Below are 16,491 nucleotides of genomic sequence, written 5' to 3' on the forward strand. Positions count from 1 at the left end.
CTCAAAAAGGCGGCATCCAACATTAAGGACCCCCCTCACGCAGGCTGTGCCTTGTTCTAATTGCTACCATCATAATTATTTAATTTACTATGTATATGTAACACCCTGAGAAAGGTTTCACTGCTAATTTCTGTAGCTGCAGTGTTTGGGTAATGGCTAGAGATAGTGGGGGCTTTGGAATATGCGCTGTCCAATGAAAGGAGTGTTATTTTCTTGTTGCGTGCCTGAGAATGAGGTGATCTGGGTCTTTCGTTCGGCGAGAGATGAAGAGAAAAGATGCCAGAGAGGTCGTAGACACCAGAAAGGAGTGGACTTGGAGTGGGGCCAGGAGTTGACGAAGCCCGGGGAAAATCAATGGAAGACCTGCGGAAGGGAAGCCGTGAGCTCCAACTTGTGCACGTTAGACTCTTTTATTAAAATGGGCCCCTTTCTTTTTGTTTCACTTTACCAACCCTTTAGTCAAATTAAGAATTATAAAGCTAAATCGTTTAATTTCATTTTTTCTATTATTATGTAAAACATTGTACTGCTGTTGCAAAGGCATCACATTTCACAACATATGCCGGTGATATTAAACCTGATTCTGATTCTAATTCTGAAATACTTCATCTGTTCTTCATGATGAATCTCCCCTCCGGTGTAATGATTTTCTTCCTATCACGGCAGTCAGAACTGCACACCAAACTCCAGCTGTGATCTATGTTTTATAAGGTTGCACCACAACCTCCTCGCTCTTGTTCCGATTCAGATTTATTTATCGTGGAACAGTACAGTGAAATGCGTTGTTTGCCAACACAACCTGGAGATCTGCTTGGGGCAGTCCTCAAGTGATGCCACAGTATCACCGGCCTGTGCCATGAAATTTCTTGTTATATGGCAGCAGTACATTGCAACACATAATAATTTTAAAAATCTATGAATGACAGTAAGTAAATGTATTTTAAAAGTTAAATTAAATAAGTGGTGCAAAAAGAGAGAAAAAATGTAACGAGGTGGTTTCATGGGTTCAATGTCCATTCAGAAATCTGATGGCACGGGGGAAGAAGCTGTTCCTGAATTGTTGAGTGTGTGCTTTCAGATTTCTGTACCTCCTTTCTGATGGTAGCAATGAGAAGAGGGCATGTTCTGGGTGATGGGTGTCTTTAATGACATATGCCCTCTTTATGAGGCATTGCTCCTTGAAGGTGTCCTGGATGCTGCCGCACCACGCCCACAATGCTCAGCAGAACAACACAGAACACAACAAGCAACGAAACAACAATGGCAGAACAAGCCCTGTTCCTTCGTTCCATCCACTTTTACACATGGTCAATTCTCCAACTCCAGGGCAATCCTCTGGGCCTCCAGTCCCCATCCCTGTCCCCAGGCCTCGGCCTTTGGCTTCAACTTCCATACTTCCAATTAACCTCAGGGCTCCGATCTTCAGTATAAATAGATAGATAGATAGATAGACATACTTTATTAATCCCGAGGGAAATTGGGTTTCGTTACAGTTGCACCAACCAAGAATAGAGAATAAATATAGCAATATAAAACCATAAATAATTAAATAATAATAATACGTAAATTATGCCAGATGGAAATAAGTCCAGGACCAGCCTATTGGCTCAGAGTGTTTGACCCTCCAAGGGAGGAGTTGTAAAGTTTGATGGCCACAGGCAGGAATGACTTCCTATGACACTCTGTGTTGCATCTCGGTGGAATGAATCTCTGGCTGAATGTACTCCTGTGCCCAACCAGTACATTATGTAATGGATGGGAGACATTGTCCAAGATGGCATGCAACTTCCCCTAGACTAGATGATGATAGGACCCCAACTTCAGGCTTGAACTGCAGTCATATGAACGGACCGGTCCCTGTGCTTCCTAATCACATGGACGTCTGATTCTGGGACAGCCCAACATCCGTGGATGTCTTTCATCATTATCCATGTTTCTGGGCTTTGAGTATGGAGCGGAGACCCAGACTGCAAAAGTTCTTTGTCACCCGTCCATGTTGGTGGATGGAGACCAATGCTTAGCTCCATTCTTTGTCCCAGCGAATGAGGCTGCCATCGGCACACTGCATATCTCAGTTGCTTGTACCTTTACACTGTTCCACACTAGAGATCGGGACTCCGCATTCATTGTGTCTGTCCTGTTACTGTGGGGTCTCTCAAAATACAAAATTTGTGTTTGAGTAGGCTCAGGTGATGAGACTGGAATGAGCAGCAGGTGAATCCTACAGCACTAACAACCTGGGTTCAATTCGTACTGGTATCTGTAAGGAATCTGTATGTTCTCCCCCAAAACATGTTTTTCCTTCACGTGGTCTGTTTTCCTCCCACATTCCAAGGACGAAACAATCAGGGTCAGTAATTTGTAGGCATCCTATGTTGGCACTGGAAGCATGGCGACACCTGCGGGCTTAGACTGTGATGGTTGCTGTCACAAACGACGCATTTCACTGTATGTTACCATGTTTTGACATATAAAAAGTTGTTTATACACAAGAAGTTATTTATACACAGTAATGAATTATGAAGGCTATTGAACTGACCCCTGCGACTACTAGTCTAGGGAATAACCTTTGACCATCTCTTGTTGCTCCCTACCTGCGAGCCAATTATAAATCCAATTAGTTATCTCTCCCTGAATCCCATGTGATCTTAAGCAACTTTCCACAATAGCCTGCCATACTTGTCTGAGTTTAGAAGAATGAGGGGGGACTCTCATTGAAACATTGAATATTGAAGGGCCTGGATAGAGTGGATGGGGAGAGGATGTTCCCTGTAGTGTAAGACCAGACGGCACAACCTCAGAATAGAAGATTGTCCCTTTAGAACAGAGATGGAGAGGAATTTCTTTAGCTACACACACAAAATGCTGGAGGAACTCAGCAGGTCAGGCAGCATCTATGGAAAAGAGTACACAGTCAACGTTCTGGGCCAAGCCAGGTGCTGCCTGATCTGCTGAGTTCCTCCAGCATTTTATGTGTGTTGCTTTGGATTTCCAACATCTGTAGACTTTCTTGTGCTCGGAATTTCTTTAGCCAGAGGATGATGAATCTGCGGAATTCATTGCCATGGACGGCGGTGGAGACCAAGTCATTGGGTATATTTAAAGTGAAGGTTGATAGGTTTTTGATTAATAAGGGCATGAAAGCTTACAGAGAGAAGGCAGGTGAATGTGGTTGAGGGGGAGGATAAATCAGCCATGATGGAATGACAGAGCGGACTCGATTGGCCAAATGGCCTGATTCTGTTCTTTTGTCGTAGAGTCTATGGTGTATATGGGACTTGGTCAAAGATTAGCTATTGTTCAGGAAGCCTTGAACACTATCAAACAGCTAATGCTTATTTCTTTTCAGGTGCTGCAGAGCAGACAAATTAACACTTTGCCTTTTGAACTAAGGTTTGGACCAGGAGAGCGGGGGCTGATGCGGGGGGCCTGGTTAAGAGACCCGAGACTAAGGGAGGGTGTACCTGGAGTATTGTGTGCAGTTTTGGTCCCCTAATCTGAGGAAAGACATTCTTGCCATAGAGGGAGTACAAAGAAGGTTCACCAGATTGATTCCTGCGATGGCAGGACTTTCATATGATGAAAGACTGGATCGACTAGGCTTATACTCTCTGGAATTTAGAAGATTGAGGGGGGAGCTTATTGAAACATATAAAATCCTAAAGGGATTGGACAGGCTAGATGCAGAAAGATTGTTCCCGATGTTGGGGAAGTCCAGAACGAGGGGTCACAGTTTGAGGATAAAGGGGAAGCCTTTTAGGACCGAGATGAGGAAAAACTTCTTCACACACAGAGTGGTGAATCTGTGGAATTCTCTGCCACGGCAAACAGTTGAGGCCAGTTCATTGGCTATATATAAGAGGGAGTTAGATATGTCCCTTGTGGCTAAAGGGATCAGGGGGATATGGAGGGAAGGTAGGTACAGGGTTCTGAGTTGGATGATCAGCCATGATCATACTGAATGACGGTGCAGGCTCGAAGGGCTGAATGGCCTACTCCTGCACCTATTTTCTATGTTTCTATGAATGAGTTATGGGGAAAATGTAGAGCAACACACACAAAATGCTGGAGAAACTCAGCAAATCAGGAAGCTTCTATGAAGAGGAATAAACAGTTGATGTTTCAGGCCAAGACCCTTCATCAGGACTGAAAAAGAAGGGGGCAGAATCGGGAATAAGAAGATGAGGAGAGAGAGGAGTACAAGCTCACAGATGTTAGGTGAGACCAGGAGAGGTGTAAGGTTGGTCGATGGGGATGAGGCAAGAAGCTGTTTGGGGATAGGGTGAATGGAAAGGGGCTGTAGAAGAAGGAGTCTATTAAGAGAGGACAGTGGCCCATGGGAGAAAGGAAAGGTGGAGGGACACCAGAGGGAGGTGATGGGCAGATGAGAAGAGGGGAACCAGAATGGAGAGTGGAAAAAGAGAGAAGCACGTGGGGGCGGGGGTTGAAATTACTGGAAATTAGATACATCATTGTTCATACCATCAGGTTGGAGGCTAGCCAGGTGTGATATGAGGTGTTGCTCCTCAAACCTGAGAGTGACCTCATTGTGGCAGTAGAGGAGGGCATGGACCCAATATGTCAGAATGGGAATGGGAGGTTAAATTGAAATGGGTATCCCCACTGGGAAACGCAGGCTCTTGCGACAGACAGAGTGAAGGTGTTCGACAAAGTGGTCGCCAAACTGCAGCAGGTGTCACTGATGTAGAGGAAACCATGGCAGATACAGTAGATGATCCCGATAGATTTGCAGGTGAAGTGTTGCACCTCCAGGAGGGACTTTTTGGAGCCTCAGTGGTGGTGAACAGAAGGCGTAAGAGCTGGTGTAACTTGTTCTGCTTGCAGGAAAACGTTTCCAGGATAAGGGATGCTGGGGAAGAGGGTAATCAGGAACCAGGGCTGGTGGAGAAACCTGTGATGTGCAACATTTGGAGAATTCATTGGGTAGTATTAAGGACCATAAGACCTAAGAACAAAATTTGGCCATTCAGCCCATTGAGATTGGTTCGTCATTTCATCATGGCTGATCTGTTATCCCTCTTAACCCCATTCTCCTGCATTTTATTGTAACCTTTGACAGCATAATTCATCAAGAACATATCAACTTCCGCATTAAATATACCCAAACAACAGGAATTCTGCAGATGCTGGAAATTCAAGCAATACACATCAAAGTTGCTGGTGAACGCAGCAGGCCAGGCAGCATCTATAGGAAGAGGCGCAGTCGACGTTTCAGGCCGAGACCCTTCGTCAGGACCTGACGAAGGGTCTCGGCCTGAAACGTCGACTGCGCCTCTTCCTATAGATGCTGCCTGGCCTGCTGCGTTCACCAGCAACTTTGATGTGTGTTGCTTAAATATACCCAATGGCTTGGCCTACACAGCTATCTTTGGCAAAGAATTCCACATATTCACCCCCTCTGGATAAAGAAATATTCCTCATCTCTGTTCTATTTAGACGTCCCTCAATTTTGAGGCCGTGCCCTCTGGTCCTAAACATCCTCTCCATTTCCAATCCACCTAGACAATTCGTTATTTGATAATGAGATCCCCCATCATTCTTCTAAGCACCAGTGAGTACAGGTCTAGAGCCATCAAACGCTCCTCATATGTTAAACCTTTGATTCCCGGGATCATTCTTGTCAACCTCCTCTTAACTTTCTCCAATGCTGGCACAGCCTTTCTTAGATAAGGGGCCCAAAACTTCTCACAATGCTCCAAGAGAGGCCTCTCAAATGCCTTATAAAACCTCAGCATTACATCCTTGCTTTTGTATTCTAATCCTCTTGAAAAAATGCTCATACTGCATTTGCCTTTCTTACCACTGAATCAACCTGCAAGTTAACCTTAAGGGAATTCTGCACAAGTTCTCCCAAGTCCTTTTGCACCTCTGATTCTTGAAAGTTCTCCCCATTTACAAAATAATCCACATCTTTATTCCTTCTGTCTAAGTGAATGAGCATGCACTTCCCTACATTATATTCCATCCCCCACTTCTTTGCCCATTCCCTCAATCTGGTTAAGAACTTCTGCAGACACCCTGCTTCCTCAACGTTAACTGCCCCTCCACCTAGCTTTGCATCACCCACAAACTTAGCCACAAAGCCATCCTTCATCCGAATCATTGATATATGATGTGAAAAGAAACAGTACCAACTCTGACCCCTGCAACACACCACTAGTCATGGCAGACAACCTGAAAAGGCCCCATTAACCCATGATTAGGCTGCAGTTGATTCAGCGGTTGGTGACCGCATGGCTCAAATGGCCACAAGGACCTACTCAGTGCTGTATCTCAATAAATAAATAAATTCCTTTCTTCTGCCTCCTTTCCTTCTTATAGAGTGGAGTGGCATTTGCAATTTTCCAGTCCTCAGGAACCATTCCAGAAACTCGTAATTACTGAAAGACCATTAATAATGCCTCCTCAATCTCCTCAGCTACCTCTTCCAGAACCATAGGGTATAGTCCATCTGGTCCAGTTAATTTATCTACCTTCAGACCTTTCAGCTTCCCAAGCACCTTCTCCCTAGTAGTGGCAATGACACTCACTTCTACCCCCGACACTCTCGAATTTCTCAAAGATTCAGAGCACATTGATTATTAAAGAATGTATAAATTATACAGCTTGAAAATTGTCTGCTAGGCAGCCAAAAAGGAAGAAATTCGAATAACCCAATTTAAAAAAGACCAAAAACCCCACTGCGCAGAGAAAGAGAGAGAAGAAGAAACACACATCATGCAAACAACAGGAGCAAGCCACAGCATTCCGAATCAGACTGAGTCCCAGATCTGCTCCCAGAGCGGTCAGAGTAGACCCAAGCCTCATTCCTCGGTTCATCAAACCAGAATAAACCCAAGCCTCGTTCCTCGGTTCATCAAACCAGCAGGGCGAAAACACATAGCAGCTGGATCAGTTCACAGCTTGGGTGCTGCGGAAATTGGAATGAACATTTGCGAGACAGCAAGCAAGATCGGCCCGACCTCCGCATCCGTATCCAACATTAGGACTTCCAGTGTATCTGGGCCAACTTTTAAATTGTCCAAACACTACATTCTAGGACATGGATCTGACATTCTGCTACTAAGTTCCTCCACCATTTCTTTGTCCTTCATTTCTACCTCTATAGTGTCATTGTCCAGCAGTACAATATCCAATCTCATTTCTCTTTTACTCTTTATATACCTGATAAAACTTCTTGTATCCTTCATATTTCATCTTTTCTATTTTAATGGCTTTCTATTGGTTTTTAAAAGCTTCCCATTCCTCTGCCTTCCCACTTATTTTTGCCCATATTATATGCTTTCTCTTTTGCTTTTATGCTATCTTTGACTTCCCTTGCCAGCTTCGGTCGCCTCATTCTCCCTTCAGAATACACCTTCATCTTTAGGGTGTATCTTTCCTACACTTTCCGAATTTCCCCCAGAAACACCAGCCATTGCTGTTCTGAGAGGAATGAGAGGGTTAACATATGAGGAACGTTTGTCCGCTCTTGGACTGTATTCCTTGGAGTTTAGAAGAATGAGGGGAGACCTTATAGAAACATTTCGAACGTTGACAGGCATCTAGTACGAGAGGGCATGACTTAAGGATTGAAGGACGCCCATTCAGAACAGAAATGCAAAGAAATTTTTTTAGTCAGAGGGTGGTGAATCTATGGAATTTGTTGACACGGGCAGCAGTGGAGGCCAAGTCATTGGATGTATTTAAGGCAGAGATTGATAGGTATCTGAGTAGCCAGGGCATCAAAGGTCGTGGTGAGAAGGCGGGGGAGTGGGACTAAATGGGAGAATGGATCAGCTCATGATAAAATGGCGGAGCAGACTCGATGGGCCGAATGGCCGACTTCTGCTCCTTTGTCTTATGGTCTTATGGTCATCATCCCTGCTAGTGTCCCCTTCCAATCAACTTTGGCTAGCTCTTCTCTTATGCATCCGTAATTTCCTTTATTCCTTCCTTCGGTCCTGCCAAAGGGTTTCAGCCTGAAACGTCAACTGTATTTTTTTCCATAGATGCTGTCTAGCATGCAGAGTTCCTCCAGTATTTTGTGTGTGTTGCTTGCATCCGCAGATTTTCTCTTGTTTAGAATTTCTTTTACTCCAGTGTAATATGGATACATCCAATTTTAGCATCTCCTTCTCAAGCTGCAGAGTGAATTCTTTCATGTTACGATCACTGCCTCCTAAGAGTTCCTTTAAAGCTTCCTACTCAAATCTGGGTCATTACATAACATCCAATGCAGAAATGCCATTCCCCTAGCGGGCTCAACTACAAGCTGCTCTAAAAAGTCATCTTGTAGGCATTCTATAAATTCGCTCTCTTAGGATCCAGCACCATCCTGTTTTCCCAACCTACCTGCATATTGAAGTCCCCTATGATTATTGCCCTTTTAACATGCCTTTTACATCTCTCAGTAGCTCCTATCTATCACCCCCTCAATCTCCCAAACGAGCCAAGGGTCATCTGGCTGCAGCTCCATTTCCTTAACACGGTCTCTAAGGAGATGCAGTTCGATGCACTTCATGAAGATGTAGTTACCAGAGGCCTAAAGGAAATGGGTAATTAACATAGTCTACAACTGAGAGAGATCCCTGCTCAGAACTGAATTGATCAAATCTTACCCAGCATCTGCAATAGTGCGTTGGTGAATGCACTGCTTGATGTGGATCTGATCTGGGAGAGAATTCAGAAAGTGGTCGACACAGTCCAGTTCATCAGAGGCAAAACCCGCCCATCATTGAGCACATCCACAAGGAGCACTGCCACAAAGAAGCAGCATCCATTATCAAAGACCCCCCAGCATCCTCACTATGCTATCTTCTAACTACTACCAATGGGCAAAAGGTACAGGAGCCTTGGGTCTCACACCCCCAGGTTCAGGAACAGTTATTACCCTTCAACCATCAGGCTCCTGAACTGGCGTGGATAACTTCACTCACCTCAATCCTAAACTAGTTCTTCAACTCACCTTCAAGGACTCTTTATAACTCAAGTTCTCAGTTTTTTTTTGTTTGCATAGTTTTGCTTCCTTTGCACGTTGGTTGTTTGGCGAACTTTGTTTATGCGTAGTTTTTCATAAATTCTCTTGTATTTCTTCACTTTCCTGTAAATGGCTGCAAGAAAATGAATCTCCACATAGTCTGTGGTGTCATATACTGACTTCGATAATGAGTGTTGAACTTTGAGTTTACATCAGGTGTGTACAGGTAAACCTCAGCTAAAAGTGTCCTGTCAAATTTAAGGAGATGGTAGATTTCAATTCAGAAATTCTGGCCATCAATTTTCAAAGCCGTGGTGCTAATAAAAATATTAGGATATATCCAAAATTCTAGCTGCCGGAATACGCTAACGTGTCCAAAGCATACACACCGTGATTCGTCATACATACAGAATATATAAATAATTCAAAAATGTTGGGGTGATTTGTGTTAGCCTCGGCTGCTGGAATGGACTCCAAGATCTGTGAGGTAATGTTGCAGCTCTGTAAAACCCTGGTTAGACCACGCTTGGAATATTGTGTTCTTTCCTGGTCGCCTCATTACAGGAAGGATGTGGAAGATTTAGAGAGGGCGCAGAGGAGATTTACCAGGATGCTGCCTGGATTAGAGAGGTTAGGTTGATAGAGCGAAGGCTTTTCTCTTTGGAGTGAAGGAGGATGAGAGGTGACTTGATAGAGGATGATAAGAGGCATGGAGCAAATGGACAGCCAAAGACTTTTCTCAGGGATGAATGTGCATAATTTTGAGATAATTGAAGGGAAGTGTGGGGGAATGTCGGAGAGTGACACGGAGAGTGGTGGGGTGTATGGAATACCCTGCCAGAGGTGGTGATGGAGGCAGATACATTAGGGGCATTTAAGAAACTCTTAGACATGGATGATGGCAAAATGGAGGTCTATGTGGGAAGGAAGGGTTAAATTGGTCTTAGAGGAGGTTAAAAGGCTGGCATAACATCACGGGCCAAAGGGCCTGGACTGTGCTGTAGCATTCTATATTTTTAGTGGCAATTTCTAGGCAATGCTGAGCAGATCTGGGTATGACAACAGAGAGAAGAATACAGTTCCTGCTTCACATCACTGACCCTTCATTAGTTGAAGAGACATTGACCTGAAACATTTTCTACATTGTTCTCTTCACCGATGCAGTTTGAAGCTCCGATTATTTCCAGTTCTCTCTATTTCTACTTCACACGTCCAGGTCTACAGTCCCTGATGCTCATTCTGTAATGATTCATTCTGTGTCAATTCCGGTTGCCTTCACTACTAAAACAGGGTAGCTTATGAATCCACCAAAGTTATATAAAAAATCATCTAGGCCATGCTCTCTTCTCACTGCTGCCGTCAGAAAGGAGATACAGGAGATTTAGGTCCCATACAACCAGGTTCAAGAACAGTTATTATCCTTCAGTTGTCCTGAACCACCATGGATAACTTCACTCACCTCAATACTGAACTGATTCTACAACCTACAGGTTCACTTTCAAGGAATCTTCACCTCACGTTCTCAGTAATAGTTATTTACTTACTTATTCTTATTATCTTTTTTTTGTCTTTGCACAGTTTCTCTTCTCTTGCTCGTTGATTTTTTTGTCAGTCTTTGTGTGTAGTTTCTCATTGATTCGATGGTATTTCTTTGTTCTACTGTGAATGCCTGCAAGGAAATAGCATGATGCGTAGTGGCTAGCACAAAATTTTACAGTACAGGTGACCTGGGTTCACTTCCTGCTGCTGCCTGTAAGGTGTTTCCCTGTGAGTTCAGGGGTTCCCTCCCACAGCCCGGTTGGTAGGTTAATTGTCATTGTAAATTGTCCTGTAATTAGACTAGGATTAAATCGGGGGATTTTTGGGTGGTGTGGCTCTACGCTAACATACCGCCCACTATGCTACTGCACCATTTTCTTGTGGGCATTCACAGTAGAAAGGCAAGATGGACCTATTTCGTGCTGTATCTCAATAGAAAAATAATTAAAACGAACCTCAGGGTGGTATATAGTGGTAAGAAGCACTTAGATAATAAACTTACTTGGAATTTTGAAATAGTTAATTTTTCCGCAAAATGAGCTAGAAGCAATTCTATCCCATATTATTTGAATTGGATTTAAGTATGAAGTTTACAGGTGCCTGAATGAAAGCGGCTCACAACTAGATATGCGTAATAATAGAGTGTAAAATAGTTGTTAATTTTAGCTCATTGCGTAGGAGCTGTTGTGATTGAACAACCCTTCCTTGCCTTCATTGGAGAAGCAGCCAGCAGTTTGAGACAGGTGGAGCTAATTCAAACTGTGAAGCAGATTTGCTTCAAGCAGGTCATCAATGTAGACAATCTGCCTCTCGTCAAGACTTACTTTAAACATTCGATGTTTTTTTTGTGTTCTATTTCTTTCAGATCGATGACAGTCTCACAAATCCTCTTTAGAACCAGCATGGAGGCTGGCATGTTGGGCTGTTGACGAGGGCATGGGACTCGTTTTATTATTAATCATTTCCAAGCAGCATCAGATAGGAAGCATCAATAAACGAAAGTCAACCTACAGTAAGAGTGCACGGAAGGTAATTTTGTTTTCCAAATTCTGAGTGAAAATTCTGATGGAAATGGTGATTGCTAATGTGAACTTGTTTCCTGATTTGGTGAAGGGAAGCAGAGATATTCAGATGTACATTCAGATATCTATTACTAAATTGTGCAAAACATGATTTTTGGATGCATACCTTACACAATCCTTGAGTTGCACAGGTTCACCAGTCTGAGAAAAGTTGCAATTTTTGGAGCACGAGAATAATTTGGTCGTTTATTTCACGATGATAGAAATGTTCATGATGTAAAGTTAAATTTATGTTAAAAAAAACTTGTATGATGCTGGGGAATGTGGGATTTATGAGTAGTTGTGTCTATATTAAGTAGAAGCATCACTTACCCAAATCTTAAACACAAGAGATCCTGCAGATGCTGGAAAGCCAGAGCAACACACACAAAATCCAGTGGAAATCAGCAGGGCTGGCAGCGCCTATAAACAGTCAACATTTCAGTCTGAGACCCTTCATCGAAACATCGATTGTTTCCTCATTTCCATAGATGCTGCCTGACCTGCTGAGTTCCTCCGATATTTTGTGTGTCGGAGACCATAGTTAGCCACAGGCGATGTACCAGGAGACTCGAACGAAGGTAATGCTGCTCCTGGATAAGCCAGGAATAAGCAGTCAATGTTTTGGGCCAAGGTCCTTTATCAGGACACTTCATCATGTCCAGATGAAGAGTCTCACTTATCACCTTCCCCTCCCCGCACCTTCTTAATCTGGCTTTGGCCCCTTTGTTTCCAATCCTCATGAAGGGTCTTGGCCTGAAACGTCGACTGTTTACTCTCACCCATAGATGCTGCCTGACTGGCTGAGGTCCTCCTGCAGTTTTTTATGATTTACCCATCTCTGTTCTTCTTATATTATTATAAGCTGCTATAGAAAAGAAACATTAACTCGTCGAGTTCATGGATACAGTTCCTCATGACGCTAAAAACTATGAAATATCAAAATGCGATTTAAAATGCATTTGTGCTTTGAGAATCAAAATTAATTTTAGTCGCAGGGTAACAATCCAGAATGGATTTCACATTACCTTAAGTGCTTTTTAATGTGCAATTCTAATGTATCTTCGAATTAATGTGGTTCATTATGCTGTTGGCATGCGCACCTGTTGCTAAAAATACAAGACATCTCTATGACTGTTGGTGACTGTTCAAGGAAATTACCTCACTGAGCATCTGGGGTGGGTGTAAAGGAGGATGGTTGAAGGGGTGGGAGGATTCCCTTTGCTCTGAATATTGTTAGTTATTCAATAGGCTTTTTAAGACCTTTAAGTGGCATAGAAAACTGCCCATTAATTTTGATGGAATTTTCATAAATCTTCTGTGGACATTAGATTCTCTACTTTCCGGTAACTTGTCCCCCTTCTCCTTCCCACTTCTTTCATCCCCTACTCGTCTCCAAATTTGAGGAAGGACATTCTAGCTATTGAGGGAGTGCAGCGTAGGTTCACGAAGTTAATTCTCGGGATGGCAGGACTGTCATATGTCAAAAGATTGAAACGACTGGGGTTGTATACACTGGAATTTAGAAGGATGAGAGGGGATCTGATTGAAACATATAAGATTATTAAGGGATTGGACATGCTAGAGGCAGGAAACATGTTCCCGATGTTGGGGGAGTCCAGAACCAGAGGCCACAGTTTAAGAATAAGGGGTAGATAATTTAGAACGGAGTTGAGGAAAAACTTTTTCACACAGAGGGTTGTGGATCTGTGGAATGCTCTGCCTCAGAAGGCAGTGGAGGCCAATTCTCTGGATTCTTTCAAGAAAGAGTTAGATAGAGCTCTTAAAGGTAGCGGAGTGAAGGGATATGGGGATAAGGCAGGAACTGGATACTGATTGTGGATGATCAGCCATGATCTCAGTGAATGGCGGTGCTGGCTCGAAGGGCTGAATGACCTACTCCTGCACCTATTGTCTATTGTCTATTGTCTACTCTGGCTCCTCTTTTACCTCTTCTCTTCTCCTCATCTGCCTATCACCTCCTCTTGATGCCTCTCCTCCTTCCCTTCCTCCCATGCTCCACTATCCACTCCTATCAGATTCCTTCTTCAGCCCTTTACCTCTTTCACCTATCACCTCCCAGTTTCTCACTTCAACTCCCCCACTACCCACCTACCTCCACCCTCATTTGGTTTCCTATCAGCTTCTAGTTTGTATTCCTTCCCCTATCATCATAATCCTATGGGATGGATAGTCAGAGAGAGAGAGAGAGAGAGAGAGAGAGAGATTCCTTCCCCTCCCTCCCCCACCTTCCTATTGTCCCTCCTTCTTTCCAGTCCTGATGAAGGGTCTCAGCCCAAAACGCCGACCCTTCATTCCTCTCCATGGCCTGACCTGCCGACTTCCTCCAGCATTTTGTGTGTGTTGCTCTGGATTTACGGCATCTGCAGAATCTCTTGTTATTATTTATCTATCATCCGTCTTAAAAAAAAAGCTACCTACAAAATCTTCCTTATACTTTCCCCCACTCATCTTAAAAGATATCTTCTGGTGGGGATATGTGCCACCATGACTCCAGGCTGCTTTTTCAGATCTTTGCTTCCATTGGAATCTCATTCTGAGGGTGACAGTGATATTGCCCACTCCGTTTTTGACGTTGAGCTGGCAAAGCAGCGAGAACGTTTTGTGTTTCCTGTTCGTGGCGAGTCTGGAGGTCAAGACAGGATTTCAGGTCCTCCTTCAGAATCTTTATTTGTTGTCATTGGTGAGTCCTGGACCGTTACTGACGATCAAAACCCAAAGGTCGATCAAAAGTCTGGAAGTCGAGCCCGATGGCCAGAGCCCCGAATCTGCGACTCCTCTGGGGAAATTGAAGGCCCAGTGTCTGTATATCAATGAGGCTGAGGATAAGGCTGAAGATGGCCTGTGTTGGGGATTAGAGGACAGTGTGTGTATATGTGTAGGTGGGTGGGAGGGAGGAAGAAATTGGGCTTGTTTTGCTATTGTCACTTGATACGCTGTGTTCTGTGTTGTACTACTAAGTACATTGGGCATGCTACGTTGGTGCTGGAATGTGCTGCCCCAGCACATGATTGGCTGTGTTGGCTGTTAATTCAAACACCACATTTCTCTGCATGTTTCGATGTACCTGTGATAAATAAATTCAGAGCTGAATCTGACAGTTTTGTGGTGATCATTCCAAAGGCACTCTTCTTGCATTAATGAAAGCATGAAGAGGTATCGCTGGCGATGCAGAGAGTAACACTACTAGTAGCTATCACTAGCATAGAGGGTATAATTGGGCAGTGCAGGTCTTGGTTCTGGAAGAGCCTATTACTATGCCAAATCTCTCTAAAAAAATTACCAGAAATGAGAGAAATTGATGTTTGTGCCTTCAAGTTGGAGGCTCCCCAGATAATCTATGAGGTGTTGCTCCTGAAACCTGAAAGTGGCCTCATCATGGTAGTAGAGGAGGCCATTCACTGGCATTTTGGAATGGGAATTGGAAGTCCATTTAAAATGGGTGACCAATGAGAGCTCCTACCTTTTAAGACCATAGGACCATAAAAGAAAGGAGCTGAATTAGGCCATCTGGCCCATTGAATCTGTTCCACCATTCCATCATGACTGATTTAAGATCATAAGACGTAGGAGCAGTGTTAAGCCATTCGATCAATCAAGTCTGCTCCACCATTTCATCATGACTGATTTATTATCCCTCTCAATCGTATTCTCCTGTCTTCTCCCATAACCTTTGAAGTCCTGATTAATCAAGAATTTATTAACCTCTGCTTTAACTAAACTCAATGACTTAGCCTCCACAGTCATCTGTGGCAATGAATTCCACAGATTCACTACACTCTGGCTAAAGAAATCTCTGATTCGAAGCAAGAAGCCTGCGAGTGGAATGGCTAAGGGTTTTGGAGCGAAGGCATTTTACTACTCGGGGTAAAGAGAGGCGAGTCTGCGCAGGCACGTGACGTCAGCCAGTAGAGCAGGAAAAGTTTAAAAAGAAGACCGCCATAACCAGTGGGCAGCGGAGTGAAAGTGTAGCAGAGTGACAGGGCTTTGGCGGTAACGAGGCGAGGTAGGTTTACCTGTGTTAATTGCTGAAAGGAAGTATGTATGTGAGGCCGGTGTTCTGTGCTCGGTGTCAGATGTAGGAAGTCCTGGAGTCTCTCAGCCTCCCAGACGGCCATATCTGCACCCTGTGTGTCGACCTGCAGCTCCTTAGGGACCATGTTAGGGAACTGGAGATACAGCTCAATGACCTTCGTCTGGTTAGGGAGATCGAGGAGGTGATAGAGAGGAGCTATAGGCAGGTGGTCACACCGGAGCCATGGGAGACAGACAAGTGAGTAACAGTCAGGCAAGGGAAGGGGAAAAGGAAGAGAGTACCCCTGTGTCTGTACCCCTTGACAATAAGTACTCCTGTTTGAGTACTGTTGGGGGGGGGACGGCCTACCTGGGGGAAGCAACACTGGCCGCACCTCTGGCACAGATTCCGGCTCTGTGGCTCAGAAGGGTAGGGAAAGGAAGAGGAAGGCAGCAGTGATAGAGGACTCTATAGTTAGAGGGTCAGACAGGTGATTCTGTGAACACAGGAAAGAAACTCGGATGGTAGTTTGCCTCCCAGGTGCCAGGGTCCGGGATGTTTCAGATCGCGTCCAAGATATCCTGAAGTGGGAAGGAGAATAGCCAGAGGTCATGGTACATATTGGTACCAATGACATAGGTAGGAAAAGGAAGGAGGTCCTGAAAACAGACTACAGGGAGTTAGGAAGGAAGTTGAGAAGCAGGACCGCAAAGGTAGTAATCTCAGTATTACTGCCTGTGCCACACGACAGTGAGTTCAGGAATAGAATGAGGTGGAGGATAAATGGAGTGGGGGCAGGCATTCAGATTTCTGGATCATTGGGATCTCTTTTGGGGCAGGTGTGACCTGTACAAAAAGGACAGGTTGTACTTGAA

At 44.2% G+C, this 16,491-nt stretch overlaps 1 protein-coding gene across 9 annotated transcripts in view; it reads left to right on the forward strand.

The window, feature by feature from the left end:
* The window catches only part of arpp21 (cAMP-regulated phosphoprotein, 21), a 414,287-nt gene that overhangs the window by 199,188 nt on the left and 198,608 nt on the right, over nucleotides 1–16,491 (forward strand). For all 9 annotated transcript variants that reach the window (XM_063066324.1, XM_063066333.1, XM_063066342.1 and 6 more), the window contains one exon: nucleotides 11,385–11,548. The gene's annotated coding sequence lies outside the window, so the exon portion shown is untranslated. The remainder of the gene's footprint in view (nucleotides 1–11,384; nucleotides 11,549–16,491) is intronic.

This window comes from Mobula hypostoma, chromosome 1 (assembly GCF_963921235.1).
Source record: "Mobula hypostoma chromosome 1, sMobHyp1.1, whole genome shotgun sequence".
Classification (NCBI taxonomy): domain Eukaryota; kingdom Metazoa; phylum Chordata; class Chondrichthyes; order Myliobatiformes; family Myliobatidae; genus Mobula; species Mobula hypostoma.